Here is a 22,026-nt window from a genome sequence, read left to right as displayed (position 1 = left end):
TGGGGTGGGTGTGATATGGGGCATATTTTGGGACTTTTGTTAGTAAACCATATTGCTGGACTAGAGATCAAGCTTGCCTGGGGACCTGTGATAGGCGAAGCCCGTACACTTCCTGGATCCCAATATGGACCTGGGACAGGGTGTGCTGAGTCATGAGCTAACCCAGCATTCTGTCATTCAAATTCCCACCTGTGTTGGCTGAGACCTCATTAGTAGGTCTATCAACTGAGCAGAGCTACAGCTGAGGGGCTAATTAGAGGTGGAAGCAACAGCAGCTGGGAGCACATAAATGGAGGGGAAAGAAGCCCCCCCCCCCCAGAAGGGGGGAAGCTGAAAGCTGGAAGGTAAGCTCTGTTCCCTTGTCCAAAATCACATGGGGGAGCTGGCTGGGGCTCAAAAATATATGTACTTAGCACTACAGGTAGAGGTCTGATGGAACACTGAAATGAAACATGATGGCCTTGAAGGAGACCTCAAATAGCATGGTCTGGAATGACTCAGGGGAACACCCTGTGACAGAAAGAACCCAAGAGGAAAACTGAGGTGAGGGACAACCTTCAGGGCTGCCCTGAGGCAATGAGGGGTCACCCAGGAGGAGGCCGGTGTTTACATCTACAGTAGAACCAACAGAAATGTGTCACCTCTTTTCAGGTAAGAGGGATCAGGCAACGCTTTCCACATTTCCACCTTCTATGTTGTGATCTTGTTAGACTTTTTGCCTAATTAATTTGGGATTATCTATTAATTTTGGATATACCAACTGGTGGAATACAAGAAAAAATACTTCACTATAGGTGGATGATACCCTACTTTAACTGAGCCTTGCTCAGTTTTTCTTATTGTATTGTCTGACATTTAAGAATTCAGAAGGTTACATGAAATATTTCTTATAAAATTAACAAGTTATAGAAATTAAATTATACATCTTCTCTTTTTTTGTCCAGTACAGAACTTAAAAGAATAGAAGAGTTTACCTTCATCCATTCTGGGTAGAAATAATGTATTAGAAATGAACATATTGCCATGTTTCCTATTTCTGTTCCAAGTCATCCCATGTTATTTGTTTTACCCTTTCTTTAAAAAAATTGTTACTTTTGTCAAAAGCCATGAATTATGATTTTTCTTCCTGGACCTTTGCAGTTCAGGAGCTCCAGATCCATCATCAGCATTGTGGTTTTTGTGATATCCTGCAATTCTAATGCAAGATAAATATTCCTCAAGTCTGACTTGCTCTTTCGTAGACTGGGTGAGCCCCTCCCCTGGATCTTTCTTCTACTTTGCTGAAATGCTGTTCAAGTTTTGACATTTATTGCAAAACTATGATTGGCCCTCTACTTTTCCTTTCAATTTAGTGTAGCAGATCTAATTAAGGTCCTATTTTTCATCTGCTGTCATTTATTTACATATTTATTTAGATTTTTTGCTTTTCTTGTATGCATTCTAAGCATTCATCAAAATATTCCATCATACTTCTCATTGTGCTCTCTCCCCTCTTGTATTTCTTTATATAATCTATTTCTCCATTTTGGGGGCAAGATTTTCAGTAAGGAGGCTAAGGAGGTTGATGGAAGGATGTGTTGTGGTCAGATGGAAGCTGCTGGAAGTCTTTTTTCCTTTTTCACATATATGGTTGTATTTCCTGTATGGTTGTCCTACTTTGATGATTTTTTTTTCATTTTAAAGTGCGTATTATGTGACTTTGGTAATGCACATACAGCTCAAGATAGGTGCAGCTAAAGCAGCTCTATTCCCCATCACTAAACTAACTTCAGGGAAATTCACTTCCTCCTCCTCCTTGCTAGAAGTGGGAATTTGTTCTTCATAATGTCTCTTTATCTTGTTGAGTGCACTTCAATCCACCTAGTTGCCTTTTGCATTTTTGTTGATTAAGTTTCCATCTGACCTGCATAGCTGTCTTTCGCTTATTTAGCATACTTGGGGAACATCATTAATCTATTTTAAGCTACATGACTATTAAGGATTGTCTCTATTTTGCTACAGTGCCTCTCATTTTCATTTCTGTTTTGTTGCTTTTATAACTGGAGGCCTTAATTAACTATTGTACTTCACATGTGTTACCTGTTACCAAGGCAATATTGTCTTTAAATCTAAGGAGGTGGAATTGCTTTCTTTTTCTCTCAAGTACTCTAGTCTGATCTCTGATCTGCACCTGCTTAGCAACAAAAAGACGTGTTCAAGGGGTAACAACCTCTGCTCAAAATGGAAGCTATACCAGGATATTACCATCTTCAAAAGACATTTAGAATTCCATAATAGTCTATATGGTGACATTAGATTATAATGAAATATATTTCGACATATTTATTGTGAATACAAAACCAATGTGCAGAGTAGTCGCCAAGTAAAATTGTTATGATGTGATTAATGGGAGGTGTGTATATACTACAACATACAACCTGTTTGAACTATCCCATTCACATCACAGTTCAGGAGACTGAAACAGATGACATCTTTTGTCAAATCAAGCGTAGAAGCAAAACAAACAACCCAAACAAACGTTTTTAATGCAGGAAAATTCTTCTCTGTCGGTCTGCTTCCATCTGTTACTTGATGCTACCAGCTGCCAACCATCCCAACACATACACAGTGGTACAGACAGGTAGAGGGTGACTTTACCTTCTGCTGGAGAATCTGGTTCCCTGTTTTACAACCCTGATGTCTTTAATAGAGTTCCCCTGTGCAACTGACGAACTGCACAGGTGAAAATCCAGTTTATGTGGGCATAATTGTTCTAGTATAAAAGCAATATAATATAGGTGCCAGATGTGGCTTTGAACCATCGTCTGAAAAGTGAGGCTGTTCAAAAATTAACATTACAAATTTTGCTAGCAGCGACAAAAGCATGAGGGTTTTTTTCTGTTGAATTAGGCACAGAACTTGTGCCTGAGTAAGAATAGCAGGATTGTTCCCTCTGTTACCAAAGTGCAGACATCACTTCTGCCATCATATAGCCATGAAATGGAGGGGAGGAGGAGGAGTAAGGTTTGACCTGCAAATGACCTCACCTAGTATTGATAATCAATAATTGTGGGAGGGCTTTTTTTTCCGCTTGGATAGCCTGATCCTGCGAAGAACTGAGTTCAGTGGCAGTTGGTCAGCACCTTGAAGGATCATACATTTAGCCTTTGAATCTGGATTTGACTGTAAATCCAGAATGATCTATTTCACAAAGTCAGGGTGTTCCATCTTTAATGGGATAAAGTACAAGACTGCAAACTTGGTCTGGGAAAACGCACAGTAAATCCTGATCCTTAGGATATTTCTCCATATTATTATTAATAATAATTAATACAGAATTACTATAGTGTTTACACATGACTCTTAATCTTCAAAGTACTTAATCATCATTTGCTTAATTATCATTAAGTTAATCTTTGCAACATCCCTTTTACTGATGGTGAAACTGAGTAACAGAAATACTATGCTCTGCCCACTGAATTTCCATGGATACATTCTCATTATTCCAATGGAAGAAAATGGACTCTTTTGACAAATGTGCAAAGGGAAAAATTCTATATGTGAGCGGGAATCTGGTTTTCCGTCCTGTGTCTCTCTGAAAGATTGTGCGAGAGACAATTCTTACATTACATCAGTTTCAAATGACAAGAGAATTTTCTTCCTTAAGTGACTTATGAAGCTGGCACCCAGGAGACTCTTGTGCATGCAGAAGATAATTTTCAAATTTAAAAAGGAAAGTAGGAAAGTGTAATTTCTGTGTCATTCTCGTAGTTCCCTTTGAGCCTAATCTCCTCTCTATTTTGGATGCAGAGTCCTTCCAGCTGTACCTTCTACACCTTTGTTTTTTCTCAAGCCTCATTGTTGATTTAAGGAAATAGCTTTTCTCGGGTGACCCCATATGGTGCATCTGTTCTTGTGCTCCGGACCCAGTAGTACAAATCCCACTAGGGGGTTCCAAAACAGCCAGGAAAAAGTGAACAGCATGGCCACCATAACAGCACTCAGAGTTACTTTGCATAGGATTCTGTTCTATCGGGATTCTAATTCCACACCCATCACTGTAGTATCTGAGCATCTATAGTGGCCAAGTTATGAGCATATTCAGAATCAAGGCACACAATGGTGCCCTTCTGAGATGGTGACATGGAGCTGCCATTATCCCAATGTTTCCTGTCTCCCACTGGAGCCAAAGAGGTTACTGCAGCTCTAGGTCTACAGCAACGTCTGAGGCATCTACTGGGCAAGAAGGGGGGGGAAGGAACCTGGACTGGGTTCCACATGGAAGGGTGGGAATTCTACAATGATGAAGGAATGGGTGCATTATAGGACTGTGCAACTGCAAATGCAGCCAGGAAAGGAAGAATCTTCCAACCAGTTGTGTGGTCGGGGGGCAGGATGGCGCCTGCCTGCTCAGAGATCTTCTCTCTTGTGTATTCAGGGTCTTACCAGCTGACTTCAATGACAAAAATACGTTTTTAATATTTTTCTTTTGCTAACAGAGCCAACAAAGCTCTGGGAAAGCAATCAGAGTTCTGTAGGTTTCAGAGTAGCAGCCGTGTTAGTCTGTATTCGCAAAAAGAAAAGGAGTACTTGTGGCACCTTAGAGACTAACAAATTTATTAGAGCATAAGCTTTCGTGAGCTACAGCTCACTTCATCGGATGCAGTGAGCTGTAGCTCACGAAAGCTTATGCTCTAATAAATTTGTTAGTCTCTAAGGTGCCACAAGTACTAGAGTTCTGTAGTAGCTCATAAAACATTAAGCATTGTTAACTATTAGCCAGACATACACCCAAGCAAATCCATTGCTTTTTGTCATTTTTATATGGAGCATAAGTAAGGGCAGAATTTAGCACAAGGTTCCAAACTGCAGTGAAGAAAATGGAGTGGTACAAATATAAATGAGGCAGAATCTTTTTATTGGTGATAATGCATGAGCCAGAAAGAGCACAGTCTGATTTACATAGGCCAGGTAAAGACCCAGAATCTAATCTCAGCCACACCCATGTCAATCTGGTGTAAATCTACAAAAGTGAATGGAGTGAATCCAGCTTTACTATGGTGTGAATTGAAACCACTATCTGGCCCTAAATTTGCAAGGCTGGTATTTAGAAAAGACATTTTTTAAAAAACTTGTACACTCAGCCGATTTGATCTGGATGTAATTGAGCCACAATGCACATGAAACCCCACTATGACACTTTTAAATTAGTTTTCAGGGTAAACCCAGATTTTTAAATTAAAGCAAAACTTCATTAGAATCTGGCTAAGATCACACTCTTTGCACCATGGGTGGGGTGGGGAGAGTGGGAAATGGGTTGGTGGTTTTTCTGGAGATGGGGTTTAAATTGGACTTAAGTGTTGCATAGACCTTGATGTTGCCTGTCTACTAAGGGATGAATTTCACCCATAGGGTCTGATCTTGTTTCCATGGGAATAAATGACAAAAATCCCATTAGATTGACTGGGTCATCTCCATAGCTAGTCCAACAATGCAGAAGTAGAACAAAAGCATATTTTACTGTACTGATTGAGGAAGGTGTTCCAATTACAAGCTATATTTAGCAGAATAAGGCCATAATCAGTGTCTACGTCATATAACGCAGCTAGATAAATTCTGGAAGCATTTAAAACTAAAAAGCCTTTAGGATTGTAAACAACCCATACGTCTGTCAAGGCTGAAATTTTGCTGCAGCAAGTAAAGGAAACAAAACTTAATTTGCAATGAAGCTTACCCTGCCGGAAAGCACAAGTCTCCCTCTGCTCTCATTTAAGTTACTGTTCACAATTACAGCTTTTCTGCTACTTCAAAACCCTTGTGAAATGTCTTGTTTCTTTTTTCATAGAAATGTAGGACTGCAAGGGACCTTGATAGGTCATCTAGTCCAGACCCCTGCACTGAGGCAGGACTAAATTTTCTCTAGATCAGTGTTTATATCAACCTTTTTCATACCAGGGACTGGCTTGTTCCCATCCTAAACGGTGTCAGGGAGATCTCAGGGACCTGTGCTAGTCCACGTTTCAGTCACTGAAAAAGATTGCTGTAGACTATCCTTGACAGGCATTTGTCAAACCTGTTCTTAAAACTGCCAGTGACAGATTCCACAACCTGCCTAGGTAATTTGTTCCTGTGCTTACCTACCCTTACTGTTCAAAAATTTTTCCTAATGTCTAACCTAAATCTCCCTTGCTGCAATTTAAGCTCATTGCTTCTTGTCCTGTCCTCAATGGCTAGGGAATCACAAGAAGTTAATTTCATGGTATAGCATTTCTGTTTTCTGATATGCACAAAGGAAATAAGGTTATTGTTGGGTGGGAGCTGAAGGGGAGAGGGAAAACCAATCATGATCTGTTTTTTTTGGCACTTATGCTGGAAGATCTCTAGGCACCTTAGCAAAAGATGATAAAAATCCTAATTAATAATAAAGGGGCAACTTGCCTGTTAGATTCAAGGATCAGAAGAAAATCAACATCCCCATCCCCAAAGATAACAAACATCTAGTTTGCCCAACCGATCACCCTACAATAAACAACAAACTTTAGTTTTAGTCTTTACTTTTGCCCTGGTAAGATATTTTTCTTGGGTTAATTTTTGAATTCTTAAAAGCAGAGGTGGGATTTTCAAATGCTCAGCATTGACCTAATTCTTCCCCCACTGAAGTCACAGAAAAAGAGGGAGAATGACTCCATATCTTGGTGCTTTGGGCACTCACCTGGGAGACCCAGGATCCAGTACCCCTGCTCCAGTGACTCGTTAATTATTTATCCAAACTGGAGCAGCTTCAGTGGAGAGATGGGGGAACCCCATGTTAGAATATCTCACAGCCCAGTGGTTTGACAAGCACACCTCTGAGAGGTAGCGGACGCCTGTTCAAATCTCATCTCCCCCTCAGATGAAGGGGGGGCTTGAATAGGGGGTCTCTCAGGCCCCATAGAGTACCTTAGCCACTAAGCTAAAAGGGATGAGGTTCCTACCCTCTGTCACCCAGCCATTTTGTGCAAGCTCACCTATAAGGGCCTGATCCAGTAGGTGAGCCCTGAGATCACTTACAGGATCGGGCCCCACGGGCAAGTTAGGGGGACAAATGCCTATCTTCCCCTGGTCTGTGCATTGCTCTGGGGCTTAGGTCCAGAGCTGCAGTGTGCATGCTCCGAGGTAGAAATATAGGTGGCTAGAGAACTTTTACTGCAAAAACTTAGGTGCTGAGTGAGTTTAGGCACCTATAGGGTTCAGTGGCAGCTGAGAGGGCATTTTGTGAATCTCAGTGGGATTCAGGTGCCAAGAGACATTAGGCACCTCAATCCTTTTTGTGAATCTAGTCTGGTGTTTCTTCTTATAATTCAGTAGTACTTAACTGCCACTACGTATGGTAAAGAATGTATTGAAATAGAAGATATATGTCCATTCTTCACCAAAACAGTGAGTTGATGTTTATGGGACCAAATCCTGTTTGCCTCACTCACGTGAGTGGGGCCACTGAAATCAAGGGAACTACTCACATGCATGGCGCAAGGAGGATTTGGCCCTTGATGTGAACATTTCACCACCTTAATCATCAGTGACCAAAATTGGTCATTAGATATAAATGAAAATTCCTACAAGTGAAAACCAATCATACCATTAGCTACTGTCATTAGGTTGCCCTGAAAAACAAAGAGGTAAACTGTGTTCAGCTATGTACACACTCACTTGGGGCCAAATCCTGAGGTCCTAAAGCAATTTTTAATCAGTCTTTACTCAAACAAGACTCCCACTTAAGTTAATAGGAATTTTGTCCACGTAAGGATTAAATGAAAATGGGGACCCAGATAGTACTTTGGAGATGCACATGGAAAGGACCTTCTTTGTGTGGATCTCCCACTGCCTGGGTAGAATGGTGTGGTCAGCCACCTTCATGACCTCACCAAAGACATCTCTAATTGGGTCCAGTGTCCATGTGTGGAGAGTGGGTGGAGAGTAGGCCCCTCTCTGGTCTTACAGAGATTCTGTGGGAAAATAACATGTTGACTTTTCTGCAGAGCCTCCTGTCAGGGATTCTTGGCCTGACCTACTCTGGATTCCTGTAGATATGCTGAAACAAGGGATGGGGCCCTGCCCCTGTTTCTATGAGGCTGGGTATAACTCTTACCATCTCCATATAACAGGGAAGGAATACTCTGAGTGATTTCTCTTGGAGATTTTCTCTATTTGAGCATCCTCTTCCTTTTACTGTAGGTTGGGATGATCTTGGTCAGTGTAAGGAGTCGAGGATTTTGGTCCATAATGCCAATCATCTGGCTTTGTTTCATGTTTTTTTCTCCTTTCTATCAGATTTTGCCTCTGTAGGATGCACAAAACCACTAATGTTGCAATGGACTCTGGAGAGGCTCACAAAGTATGGTTGAATGAGAAGTATAATTAGCGAAAGCAAGCTACAGAAGTGAAAATATTTAAAAGAAATAATGTAGGAATAAGAGAAATTTTGTTCAGTCATAGCAGGGTGTCCAGAGTAACTTCCTTGAAATCAATTAATATTTTTAAATTATGTATAGATTGGAGAAAAAGTGTTAAAACAAACACCCCCAACCCTAAAACTTTAATAATAATAATGAATAATGTACAGTTACTGAGCCAACTTGAAGAGGAATTTAAAAACACACACCCCTATAGGTTCAGTAATCTCTCCACATGTGATTTTAGAGATTAATACTCTGAATATGCAGAGCTTCTTCACGTGTCAGGTCTTCTAAAAGGATGAAACTGTACAAGTGCACTAGTGGCCAGTTTAAAGTGTTAATGTCAGATACATTTTAAGGACAATTATAAATCTTTCCATCTAGTGGATCCACTAGTCTCAAATATAGAAATGAGACTCTTGACAACTAAAATACTTGCAAAAGTAGCAAAAGTCTTAAATGTATAATATTTTAAACCTAGATAAGCTGTTCCATCTCTCTGTGTTGAATATTTTATTCCAAACTATATGTATGTCAGTTTTGTTTCAATGATTGTAGTTTAAAGATCCATTAATTTTCATGATCACAAATCTGATTTCTTCCCTCTGTTATCTGATGTGTGGGTTTTCAATGCTGCTGCTTAAACAATGCTTCTTTATTCAAGAACAATATGAAGTAATTTCATGTTTCTACAATACACCTACAAAGAAATACAGACTTGCTTGAATTAGCCTTCTGGAAGATCATGTCAAATTGATATTTTCTTTTGTACACATCTAGGGTGCTGTTTGCTCCCTTTAATATCCATGGAAGTTTTGCCAAAATAAGGAGTGCTGGATTGGTCCCTTTTTATTCATCGGAGTTAAAAAGATATCTGATTTGGTGCAAAATAGAATTTTGAACATATCGTACTGATGCTGTGGTTAAAGATGCATTTAAGTCAAGCAAATGTTAAGGTATGTTTTTCAAAAACTATTGGATGCTGGTACATTTTTGTTTGCTTGCTTATACGATTATATAGCATTTTAACATCGAACAATAGCTTTACAAATGTAGATTGTGAGCTGCTATGCTCGTGGGGGATGTTAGTCTACTAACTGACTAATTCTTTGGGCTGATATATTTATTGCTTATTTAATATAATGTTGGCACTTCAGAATGAAACCCTGTGTTTGCCACGAGCCAGCTATAATCAGACAAGTGCAATGACTATGCTCTCCTGTACCTTTAATGAAGCTCAGCTTTGACCTGTAAAGCACCCTCTACATGAGTTAGTCCATAATTCTGCCTCTGAGGTGTTTGAGAGAGACTCTGCTTTTCAGTTAACATTAAACTGAAATATATGAATTATTCTCCCACATCTACTCTAGCAAATTGCCTTTTAAGCTTAATTATAAATAAACTCAGCTATTCAATCATTTAATCTGATTGTCCATATCATAAACATAGTGGTGAAATGCAGTGATAAATTGTGTTCATTCTAAATGAGCCACAAGATGCTCAGGCTAGATTGTGCCAGACTGCGGTGAGTGCATAAGAGGTATGAAAGTACCAGATACTTCAGATCCCTGAGTTCCTGCATCTGGGTCAGGACATCTTTGGTGTGTCACATTCACCTAATTACAAGGCTAGTGCTGCTAGCCACCTATGTGGAGTTGGGGAAGAAGTGTGGCCATGGCCCCTTCTCCTCACATTGGCCAGCTTGAAGTATAAGGGGCATGAGCAGGATCTGGAAGTCAATGGTATCTTTTTCCTGAGTAAGATCTCTGGATTTGGCCCAAAATGATTTCATTGCATGCCCGATCCTGCTTTCATGGGAATCAGTGGCAAAATTTCATTAGCAGCAACCAGCTCTGTGTGAGTAATTGTACACATAAGTCACCACATGTTTGGCCCAGTCCTGTGAAGTGATGAACACCCATAACTCCCCCTGAAATAATTCAGCGAGAGCACTTAGCACCTCAAAGGCCTAGGCCCTAAGAGTGGAAATGTGAGAGATGAGAATATACTTTAATCATCACTAAATACCTCTTAAAAATTTGGCTGCTGGCACTTGATTCTAATCTGAATTACAACAGTTTATCATCAGTATACCTCATTTGGCTTCAGTGGAACTACTGATTTACATCAGCATGAAATGTGAATCAGGCCCAGGGTTCCTTGAAGAGAAGTTTCTTTTAATGCCTATATCCATTGCTTAACATTTGGCTCTGTGATGCTACTGGAGTAAATGCAACTCTATTTAATGTTATGGGGAGATGCATGAATTTTAAGGAGAGTTAACATACACCAAATGCTCATAAGTGTCTCTTATGTTCTCCATATAAATATTAAAAGTAAGACAACTGCAGTGAGGCGAAAAATGCAGCCACCTCAAATCACCCCAGGATCCCAACACATCAGCATTTGTTTCCTCTTTACATAATGGTTTCTTGTTACTCAGTAAAAGCCCCTTAACACTGCTGTGTCCATCTGAATAACAGAAGGGAGTAAAATATCTTTACCCTTTTAAAGCAGTAAGCACTAAATGCAGGAATGTTTTCTTATAGTAAGCAGTATGTCCCATATATTGTATTATATTCATATAGCACCTTTTGTACCATATTATACATAATTTTTATTTAAAGGTTCTATGTCAGCTTTTTTAGGCTTTGAATTTAATCCTTGAGGACATCTGCTTATATATCTATTTTAAACGGAGGAAAAAACCTTATTGTTTAAAAACAACCTTGCTTGAAATTTCAGTCTTTAACAATCCAAACATTTTGTTACATACTTCTAGAATTCTTAGCATCTCAATACCCATTGTCCTTGTGACCAAACCAGCTCCTGGTAGAGTCAGTGAAAGTTTTGGCTGAGTAATGACTCCAGGAAGATGGACAGAAAATAAGATCTAGAGATATAGACAAAAATGATAAAACTTTAATACTTAAATTTACTCTTAAATCCATACTCAGGCACTTAAATTAACTTTTTTTTTACTTTATTTTCAGAAGTGCTGAGCACTCACAAATCCCACTGCAGTCAATGTGAGCTGCAGATGCTCCAGCTCCACACCTCTGAAAGTCGAACCATTTTTATTTTAGTACCTATACTAACTTAAGAGTCTAGCTTTGCACCCCGGGTTGAAATTTTTACCATACCATATGCATAATATTTCCATGTGCATTTATATTGCTCCTTTAACCAAGAATCTTAAAAATCTTCTTTACAAGGATGGGTGAGTATTATCATCCCTATTTTTACAGAGGCAGAAAAGTTAAGGTCACATGTTGCGTCAGTGACAGACAGGAATGAAACTCAGGTCTCCTGATCTTCAGTTTGTTCTCCCTTCCCACCATAACACTGGACAACACTGTCTCTTATATAATCATTTTGCACAAGGATGTGAATTTGGGGGAACTAAACAAGTTGACAGTTTTCTTTGTAAGTCTGTTTCTGCAGTAATTCATTTCCAGCCTTCTCAGTCTCTTTTGGACAGTTACAAAAGACAGCTTTATTATGCAGCTTTCTTCTCTCTACTTATGTGCATATCATTTTCTGTTTATCATGTTTTGGGCACCTTCATTTTCCCAGACTCATAAAGCAGAGCTGATTACATTAGGTTTAGAAGTCTCTCTCTCTTTCTCTTTCAGACATTAAAACAGGCAATTATTTCCCATTATTCTTTATAAATTCTAGCAAGGTTTCTCTGAGTGTTAAAGAACCTGGCAAGACCTACAGGCTAGCACAGAGAACTGTGATTACAGCCTGAGGAGGGCTAAATTTGTGTTAATAAAGTGACTTTATGTTGTCCTTGTGAGCGGTTTAGCTACTGGCTGAATTACAGCCTCTTGCTCCCTATATAAATCTACAGGAAGAGGTGTAGGAGCTGGGAAGGACCTGAAAATATATACAATCCTGTTTCATCATCACAAGTAAAGAGAAGGTATGAGAAATACCACTGAGGCTAAACCTGACGAATCACCCTCATGATGAAAGGAGGAACTGATATGTGCAACTGCCTTGCATTCAAACTTCCACCCACAGAAAAACCAGCAGAAGATGGATGGAGTGGAGAAACCACATAGAAATCGACAGAAAGTTCCTCCCACTGAAGAGAAAATGCTGGGGAAACGCACAATGGAGGGCTTAAGCGATCATGAAGAAGGAGCTGTGGGCATGTGGGATGAGCTCTTGAAACCAGCCAGAGCCATACTTTTTTGGGTGCTTATGTTTCTATATGTCCCATTTGAAACACCTATGCATGCAGATACTACTGTGATTGATTAGGATCATGTAAGCATCTGAATGGATGGATGTCTCATGTTGGGCACCCCGAACTAGTGACTGCTTCAGAAAATGTAACCTTTATATCACCTCGACCCCTTTGCAGCTCTCATAATGCCTTTCTTCCTTTGGGCACCATGACTTGTCATGGATGCAGTTGTCCTGAACGGTCTCCCTTCTATGGTCTACCAAGGACAACTATTGAAAGGTTTGCAGCTCCCAGCCATCTTTGGCAGAGATCTGTGTCCCTCTTGACTGGAGTTTTCCCAGGCAGTACCATTTCTTGCCTACACTGGTATTCCTAACAAGCCAGACTGCCCCCAAAGGCCAGCATCTACCATTTGCTTTCTCTTTAAAGGCATATGTATAGCGTAATTGTCCACAGTTATAAGTTATCATGCAGCTCTTTATAAGCACATTTATTCCTACTATGAAAGCATTACAGAGACAACATATTAAAAAGCATAAAAGAACCTACACACATACTAACAAGCTTATCAGAGTTCAACCCTAACTCTGGACTTGAGCTCTGGTAGCTATCAGTCCTTCAAAACCCACAACTGTGTTGTTCCCCTCTCTTCCCCTCTCCCCACCCCCCGGCCCATGATTACAAATTCAGAACCAGAACTGACACTGGGCACATCAGCCTGTTTCTTTATACAGCTTTGCCCTTTGATTTTCAGTCTCTGGGAGCAGTTACTCACCCTATCCTCGGGGCTTGGCTTCAAAAGACTGGATTTTTGCACATACAATCCACAGTTATACATAAGCTGCTCATTTAATACAATGGACCCTAAAGACACTTAAAGTTAATTCAATGAGGTCTTCCAAGGATGTGGTAGGACGTTGCCACGTCGGTCTCACGGCTCCCTTTGAGAAGCAACACTGCCTTGGCTTCTCTGGTATCTGCAACTTACTACTTTCTCAAATGGGTCTGAAGGTGAAGGATAGATATTGCTACTTCCATCAGCAGTAACAACTATGCAAATTTCCAGGAGAAATTCACACAGCATGAGTGGGAAACATGCCATGTAGAATAGCTGCTCCCCAGTTCTCTCTCTCTCTTCCACACATGTGGGTCCCCTCACCACAAAGCTACAGGTGCCTCAACCACCCATTTCTCCTATGTTTGTGGGTGGGGTGGGGTAGTGGCTAGGGGACTCCATTTCTCTGACTGGGGAAGTATAGCAGAGGTGCTACTTCCACCAACCTATGTTTCTGGGGCTCTTCTGGCTCATTTTGCTTCCCTCAATGCCATACAGCAGATGGGAGAATCTGGCCCTGCTTTTGCAGCCATTGGAAACAGGCACTAAAAAGAGAGAGTGCTCATATATTCGAAAGTCGTATACATTTCTCCTGGTGATAAATCAAGGTTTTGTATGGCTGTTAAAAAGGCATTTCCATGCACCAAACTTTTGGGATTGCTGGACAGATTTCTGCTTTAGAACCCCATATGTTACACGGACTCCAGTGCTAAAAAATAACCCATATTTGAACACATCCATGTGTGATACCTTTTGGAATATCTGCTGGATTTCCAGGCTGCTCTGCATCCAGCACTACTATTAACGAATAAAACATTTCACTCCATCTGTTCATCCAATTGCACCGATTTCTCAGCAATGATATTTTGCCCTTTCTATAAATAGCTTTTGTGCATGCCTGTCTCACACAGGAACTGTGAGAAATCTTTGCTGGGCTCAGCCTTATGCCTCCTCCTTCAACCACTTTTATGTCCCTCCTCTTCTACTTTACTTTGTTCGAAATCACACTCATGAGACAGACCACACTTACACACAACACCCAGCAATATAACAAATTGCTGGGCTGTGATGTTTGGCTTACCTGTCTCTCTCAATAGGAAATGCTGTGTCAGATTTTTTTTCACAAGGAAGTGATGAGGGGCTTTCGAGGGCCTGCAGGATTTAGTCTCTGCCTGCCTGTTCAGATATGTCTACACTGCAATAAAACACTGGCAGCTGGTTTATATCAACTGACTCTGGCTGTGGCCAGGGCTATCAAATTGCAGTGTAGATGTCTGGGCTCAGGGTGGGTTAGCACAACTTGAGTGTAAGTGAAAGGGGTGGGTGTCTTGATTCTGAGTTCGAAGACTGCTTGGCTTACACTGCAGCGTAAACATACTGTAAGCCAGTGGTTCTCAAACACGGGTATGCAGAGGTCTTCCCGGGGTCATCAACTAGTACCATATGATACTGCTGTTACTCTTGATTTCCATTCATAATTTTCCACTTTGCCCTGACATCCCCAATGTCTTGTTTGCTCAAGTCATGTCCTAACTTAAATTGTAAACTCTTCAGGCCAGAGACTCTCTTGTATCTGTTTGTTAAGCAACATGCACATTTATGAAGATATAACAATAGTAGTAGTTAGGCAAGGGACAAAGTCTCTTGCTTTATCCTGGGATTTTCTGGCATTGGGGTCGTAACACCAATGTATCACCAGTGGTACACTAAAGAAGTACTGAACTGGTATAAAATAAGCTTGCACTGGTACCAAGGTAATTTACTGGCTAAAGTAGCACCAGAGCCCATTTTGCTCTGATGCAGCTGCCTGCATTAGACAAAACCTGGAAGACGGGACTCTGAGATGCCATTCACAGCTCTGCTACTGCCTTTGTGTGACCTGTTAGCTAGCCTCTCTGAGCCTCCATCAACCACCTGTAAAATTTGGTCTATAGGCAATGATAATAGTAATTAATACTATACCAGAGGATCTGTGGATCTCATTAATTAAAATGGGTAAAGCTCTTGGAATTCTCAGACTGGAAAGAGATAGAAAGATGAGGCCGGGTGGTCTCTCTGTGTCTTGGGCACGCACAGTGTGGAACTGAACTGATTATGATCATTCTAAGGTGGGGCATAGGGTGTAGAAAACACACATACCACCATTAGCAATGGGCATTGCTGGGGAAGAGCATGATGGAATATATGTCACGGTGAGTGATGGACTTTCTTGCCTGTTTAATGTGCTCCTGCATGTATAGAATGGAAAAAGGGGAAATAGGTGGTGATCAGTCCAGCTGTTTTTTCTTTCTCTCTCCATACGCAATATTAAACAAACTGACTGCCTGGATGATGTGTTTTCCTGCCAGACCATCCCTGTTCCTGAACTTAGAGGGGAAGAAAGGCCTAGAGAAGGGGACATATTGAAGCAGACACCTCCCTCCCCCCCCTCCCAGCATGCTGCATGGATTCCCTGTCCTGATGGTCCTGTTTCCTGCGTTTAAAGACTGGAAAAATAAAGGGGGAGGAAGCTGGGGAAAGTGGTCGGACAGACCAACGGATCTGGGGAAACTTTCAGGGGCAGAGGCTTCCAGCAGCTGCTATTGTTGTCTCCTCCCTCACGTGCATCTCTGTGTCTTTGGTGCACGTCACATCTGACGTCTGGGCCCTTCACGCTCAGTGCTGCCACCACTCTGCTGCTGGCCAAGTGTAGAGCCCGGAGAGAGGGAGTGTGAGAGAGACACGAGAGAGGGGGAGAGAGCGCGAGCAGGACGCACACGCATACACACACACACACACACGCGCGGGATCCCCCCCCCCCCCAGAATCCAGGCCCCACTGTGAGGGAGCATCGGAGGAAGGGAAAGGGAGGCACATTGCTAATTGGTTAACCTGCTCCTCGTTTTTGCACAGCCGGCATGTTGCACCGCTGTGGGTCCCTCTGTGTGTGTATGTGTGCGTGTGTCTCTGTCTACAGGTAGCGGCAGCATCAGGGAGAGAGAAAGCAACTGAACTGCAGCAGTTGCACTGGCTCGGATTTGGGAGGCGATCGCTCACTTTGCCGACGGATGTATAGCTAGGAAAGATTTATCCCGCCGTCCCATTTGTGCTCCTTTCATGCATTTTTCCAGTGTGGCGTTTATGCTTCTAAATCTCCCTCGGAATTTTGTTTTTTGCATCAGTTGTTTGCATTCCTGCTAGGAAATCCGTGGATACGTCTTGCTTGCCAAGTTTGTAGTGAGACCTCTCTGATTTTCCCCTTCCCCCCTTTTGTTGGATATATTACAGTACCCGTTTGTATATAGACATATATATGTTTCTGCCTCTTTCAAGAAAATTGGAATTCTTTGGGGAGCGAATGGATACTGAAGAGGACTGTCATAACATTCTTCTTTTGAGCCTGTAAAAGAGGCGCATGACGAAATTGCTTAAATTCAGCCATCAATTTAGCTTCACATTGAGTACCTCGAAGTATTTATGGTTGCAGATCAGGTGCAAACGAGGAGTAGTGATAAGGTAAGGGGTGAGCTATTTGGGGCAACGCCATTTGCTGTGGGTTACCAATAACTTCTTTTTCAGAGCACCTGGGCTGATTTCTTTTTCTGTGCAATCCCGTCCTTTTGAGTTTTTATAATGCATACGGTTGCTTTCTTCCGTTAATATTGCTAGTCGCAGCTACTCGCATCGCTATATTTAAGAGTTTGTTGGTTGTGCACATGTTTGGACTATATTTTGGTAACTGTTTTAAAACACCCATCTCCTGTTTTAAAATAAATCTTCGGAAAGCACTTTCTGGAGCAGGGCAGTATTTCTGAAAATCCCTGTGGAAAACTGCACACAAAAGCCTTTATTTGCATTTAAAGAAGGAAAGATAAGTAGTTAAAATTCCCCAAGGGAGAACTCGACAGTGGAACACCACCACCACCAACAAAAAGCAGCAGGTCCTCCCTCCACTAAAAGCAAATTAATTTCCCTGGGCGGTTCATTTCAGCAAGAGGGACCAAGAGGAGGCTGAATCGTGGATATTAGGGTTCAGATTGGAAGATAAGGGGAATCCTTTTGCGGTGTGGGTGTTTAATCTCCATGAGTAACCAACACGACGTTTCCTGCTCCAGACCAGACTCTGGTATGTCATTTCAGGATGAGGGACTTTCATTTATCCGTGTAAATCCCCCCCCCCCCCGCCCGGCCTGCTGCCCGGCTGCCTTGGCGATTTGTGTCTTCTTGGCTTTCCCTCCTGAGATTTCGGCGGCTCCCCCTCTGTCTCTCAGATGATCGCTTGACCCCTGCGTGTCCAGTGGCTGCTGTGTGTGTCTGTGCATGTGTGTGTGTGTGTGTGTGTGTGCGGGGGGGGGGATAGCGCGCGCGCGTGGGTCTGTGCGGGCGAGGAGGGATTCAGCAAGAGCGTGAGTGTGCCCCGGGAAAGCCTCGGTGGGCGAGAGGCCGGCGCGAGGAGCGTGCTGGGGCCGCTGCAGCCTCAATGCGGCGCGCTCGCTAGTGAGTTGCAGCTCGGCGAAGGAGCCGGGGCCACGGGAATGGGTAGCGAAGATAAAGGAGAACGAGGGAAGAGATCTGGCCACAAAGGGAAGGAAAGGAGGACTTGTGGCCCCTTAGAGACTAACACATTTATTTGAGCAGAGATCGCTAGGGCAGTGCAAGCTCCAGCACCCGCGCGGAGACACCGCGTCCTGCCCCTGCCTTGTCTCCACACTCTCCTGTTGGGTAACCCCGTCCCTCCCTCCTTTTACCCTAATCCGGCATGCCTTCCCCTCCACCCTCCCCCCCCCCCGGCCCCCCAAAGTTTCTGCATTTCCTTTTGCAGCCCCTGTAAGGACAAGAGCACACGCACCCACACCGTGGCTCGGGTAGTTCCCAGGCACTCTGCATTGTTAGGCAGTTACCTTCCTTCGCCCCCAGGAATTTAATCCAAACATGTAAACTGTTCTGTAGGGGCTCAGCAGCATGTCTGGTGGGGATGATGGAAAAGCACCTGCCTTGCATGTTAAATGAATGTGGGTTGTGACTTTGCACTGACGGGACATTCAGTCTGGACGGAGCTGTGCAATCAGGGCATTATAACTGCGGGGGGGGGGGATTCTGAATATTGGCCCGCTCTTCATTCTCAAACATGATCGATTCTCGGTCTCGATCAACTTGCTCTAGTTATTTGTGTTTTTCCAGGTCCTAGTTAATGATACACATGGCACTTGAGGAGTAAGAATTTCAGTTAGCAGCCAACTGTAGAAATATTCGGCTTTTTATGGGATTTAACGGTTTTTCCTTTTAAAACAAAGAAATATATTAATGCTAATAATACAGCGGTCTATAAATAAATATAAGTAAGGGTGTTCTAGTAAGGGTAACTTTAGCCTTTTGCTGCATCCCCCGAATAAGTAATTACACTGAACAGTTATTAAAAGGGTCTTGGTAATAAAAGTGTCCTTAACAAAAGGTGGATGCTTCTTTCTGTGGGTCTCACATTGTATGGAATCAAGTGAATATATCTTTGATTTTAGACTACCATTGTAAACTAGCAACAGGCCACCCTACAGAGAAGAGTTTATTTGGAAATAAGGGTAATCCCTGACCATACCTTTTCAGTGTTGTAATGTTTACATTGTCCTTGGCATAGACAGGAGCTGAAGTCTGCCTAACAGCCTGCTTCAGTGACTTATACTGAAAGAAGAACGTAATCATCACTTAGGCCTTCTGATTACATTTTGATTAAAAGAAGAAGTAAATGGTTTTTTTGGAAGCTTGCTGATTCTGTGGTTAGCTTTTCCAATCATCTTAAATATAAGCAGGATCTATGTTGTTGACTCTTGCAGCAGAATATATTGAAGCTCCTGCAGTGCTGAGGGGAAAGCTCCCTTTTCATGTTATCCCTTTCCCTTGACTTTATTTTCACCTTTTCCTTTATTTACTGATTTGATTTTTTTGATCCATCATTTACATTTAGGATGTATCCAAAATTGAAATAAAAAGTTAATGCCAGTCTTTTGACAGTTGGGAACTCACTATTGCAGAAGAATGAAGCCTGGCTGTTTTAAAAGATTGCTCAAGCTCAGGATTTGCATTTACTTAAGTTTCCCTTCAATTCTCTTTAGTAATCTTTAAAACAGTCTGTAGCTGGTGGTAGAGACAACACTTGTAAATAAGGCGACTTTGATTATTTATTTTAAATATATCTCACACAGTGTTCAATTGGAATTCCATTTAATGTTATTGACAGATCATTCATCGTGGAAAAACGTGATTACAAAAGTAGGTTCAATTCATCATATGTTTCTCCAGGCTACTATTGAACATAATATAATTAGTCAAAGAAACTGATTTTTTAATCAAAACATTACCTTGTATTTTTTCTGTAAAATGTGTATGTGCAGATTCTGATAACATTGTCTTCAGTGGGACTACTGGCAGAGTAAAGGTGCTTCTAAGGAAGAATAAGCATTTCAGAATCCAACCCTAACATTATTTCATGATTTATATGGTGGCAACATTTTTTTGTTTACCACATTTTCTCTGACACTTCTTGGAATAAAGTTTGATAACTTGTATTAACCTGAATGCCCTCAGAAACTTTGGGCCCAATCCTGTTGTCCTTACTAAGGACTGGAAGGGACCAAGGAGTTTTTTTCAAAATGAGTTAATATGCACCTCATTCTACTCCAAAACAAGCAAACCATCCTCTTTTACCCTCACTGGTTTAAAAAAAACAACCCTATCCTGCAGTGCGGGCAGGTTTATTTTTAATTCAACTCTTTTAATTTCCTTCCTTTTAACTTCAGTAATATTTAGCAATATTAACTGGTTACTCATAACTGCCATATCCATCTGAACTTCACATTTTTAAACTTGCTGTGGGGTTCTTTGTTCTACATTTGCCTGCGATTTAATTATGGGATCATGAAGTCAGTGTTTGCAGAACTTTGATCTTTTAACTTGAACATTTCTCTTTTAGACAACCACTCTATCTGCTGCAACCAGACTCTAGATTTCAGTGGTACATATGCTGTGATGATCACCATTCCTAAAGTGACAGTCAGTTGTAGGCAAATGCTCAAGTTCATAGGTCAACATAGTAATTCATTACTGGATAGAGAACATTGCTGATCTAGTGCATGCTACATTAAATCTCTAGGCATAATTTCTGGTACAGGTAAAATACAGTTTCCATTTTGCTCATGTTGTTAACTTAGCACTGGGAACATCTTTTAAAGGAAGAACAATATTACAGAGATCTGATATGAGTAACATCACAGGATGGAGTTATTTATACCCTGCAGTGGGAGTACTGGGCCCCAGGTTTTTTAGTATCAAATACATTGATTTGTTTTACCTGTGTTCAAATGGTTACTAGTAATACTTTGCACTTACATAATACCTTTTATCTGAAAATATCCAAGGGCTTTACAGTTGTGGGGAAGTATTAATATCCCCAGTTTTGTAGATGACGAAATAGCCTCCCCCCCAAGTAAGTGATTTATGGAAGGTCACAGCAATTCAGTGGCAACTGTAAATAGAACTCATGTTTCTTGACTTCTGATTCCATGCACTACCCACTAGGTGGAAGTTAAACATTTGGAAAAATTGCAAATATTGCAATAGATAGGACAGATCTGGAGAAGAAAAGCAGTAAATGATACAGGACAATGAAATGGTACCTTCCCCAAAATAGACTTACTTGAAAGGAACATGGAGATGGGAAGCCTGGAGCCAGAGCACCCCCTTTTGCAGACATCTTGCAAAACTCCCACTCGGGTCACAGGATCCCAAATTGGCCTCACCATTCCATCAATAGGCCAGGGAAGTGCAAGGGGCAGACAAACCTGGTCTGAGCAAGGGATCCATAGATAATGTGGCCTCCACCACATGGGACAGCAGAAACCTTTCAGACATTCCCATTCCCCTATCTGGGTGATACTGATGGTTTGCACATGATATTGGCATTGGTACCCCCATTGCAGTGGGGCAGTTCCAACTCTGCTTATGGGGTCTTTATGCCATTGTGGTGTTATGAATGAATACTAATCTGGCAGCACTAATTTTACATTTTGCTGAGGAATTTTATTCTTTGCCCTAGCCCATTCTCTAGTGGCTGCACAGAGGATAACAGCCTGTTGCTGCTGCCAGCTAATGGAGTTACTCCTTTAACTCATGTATTACTCATGTAGGTCTAGGCTTTGCAAGCTGAAAGTCTGGGGTTCAGACTCTGCCGATGGCCCATGATGGGATCCTTACAGTAATTTGCTTTATGACTAAACAAGCTGGCCTACCAGTGTCTTCCATAACATACTCCACAGAGGGCCAAAGACATTCATTCTATGAAGGGTAATTAAGTGGGGTCATACAAAATCCTAAATCTGTTTTTTGGCAAAATGTAAGTGCTGATGAAGGGAATAAGATTCTGCTTTTGATTATAAAATAGCTTGGAAGTAGGGAGAGATCAAATTGTTTTAAGACTGTCAATGTTCCCTGAAGACTGTTATACCCAAGATCATATTGTGCAACCTCCTGAGAAATGGTGACACCCGAGCATGATGTACACATGCACACACTGAAGACCCATTGTAAAAATCAAGAAAAAAAGAAGAGAA

At 41.6% G+C, this 22,026-nt stretch overlaps 1 protein-coding gene and 1 long non-coding RNA gene across 6 annotated transcripts in view; both read left to right on the top strand.

Moving 5' to 3' along the window:
* Positions 1-336: 336 nt before the first annotated feature.
* On the top strand, positions 337-13,008 carry LOC122455782. The gene is made up of 3 exons (XR_006274243.1): positions 337-651; positions 9,195-9,370; positions 12,271-13,008. It is a non-coding gene; the product is annotated as an uncharacterized LOC122455782 (long non-coding RNA).
* A 3,146-nt stretch (positions 13,009-16,154) lies between these two features.
* NLGN1 (neuroligin 1) overlaps positions 16,155-22,026 on the top strand; it is a 615,380-nt gene continuing 609,508 nt past the window's right edge. Inside the window, exon 1 of one of the 5 annotated variants that reach the window (XM_043492244.1) lies at positions 16,155-16,942. The gene's annotated coding sequence lies outside the window, so the exon portion shown is untranslated. The remainder of the gene's footprint in view (positions 16,943-22,026) is intronic. The other 4 variants (XM_038417309.2, XM_043492242.1, XM_043492247.1 and 1 more) reach the window with 4 other exon arrangements.

Source organism: Dermochelys coriacea, chromosome 9 (assembly GCF_009764565.3).
Source record: "Dermochelys coriacea isolate rDerCor1 chromosome 9, rDerCor1.pri.v4, whole genome shotgun sequence".
NCBI lineage: Eukaryota > Metazoa > Chordata > Testudines > Dermochelyidae > Dermochelys > Dermochelys coriacea.
The sequence above is the reverse complement of the archived record's forward strand: the minus strand, read 5'-3'. Positions and strand labels throughout refer to the sequence as shown.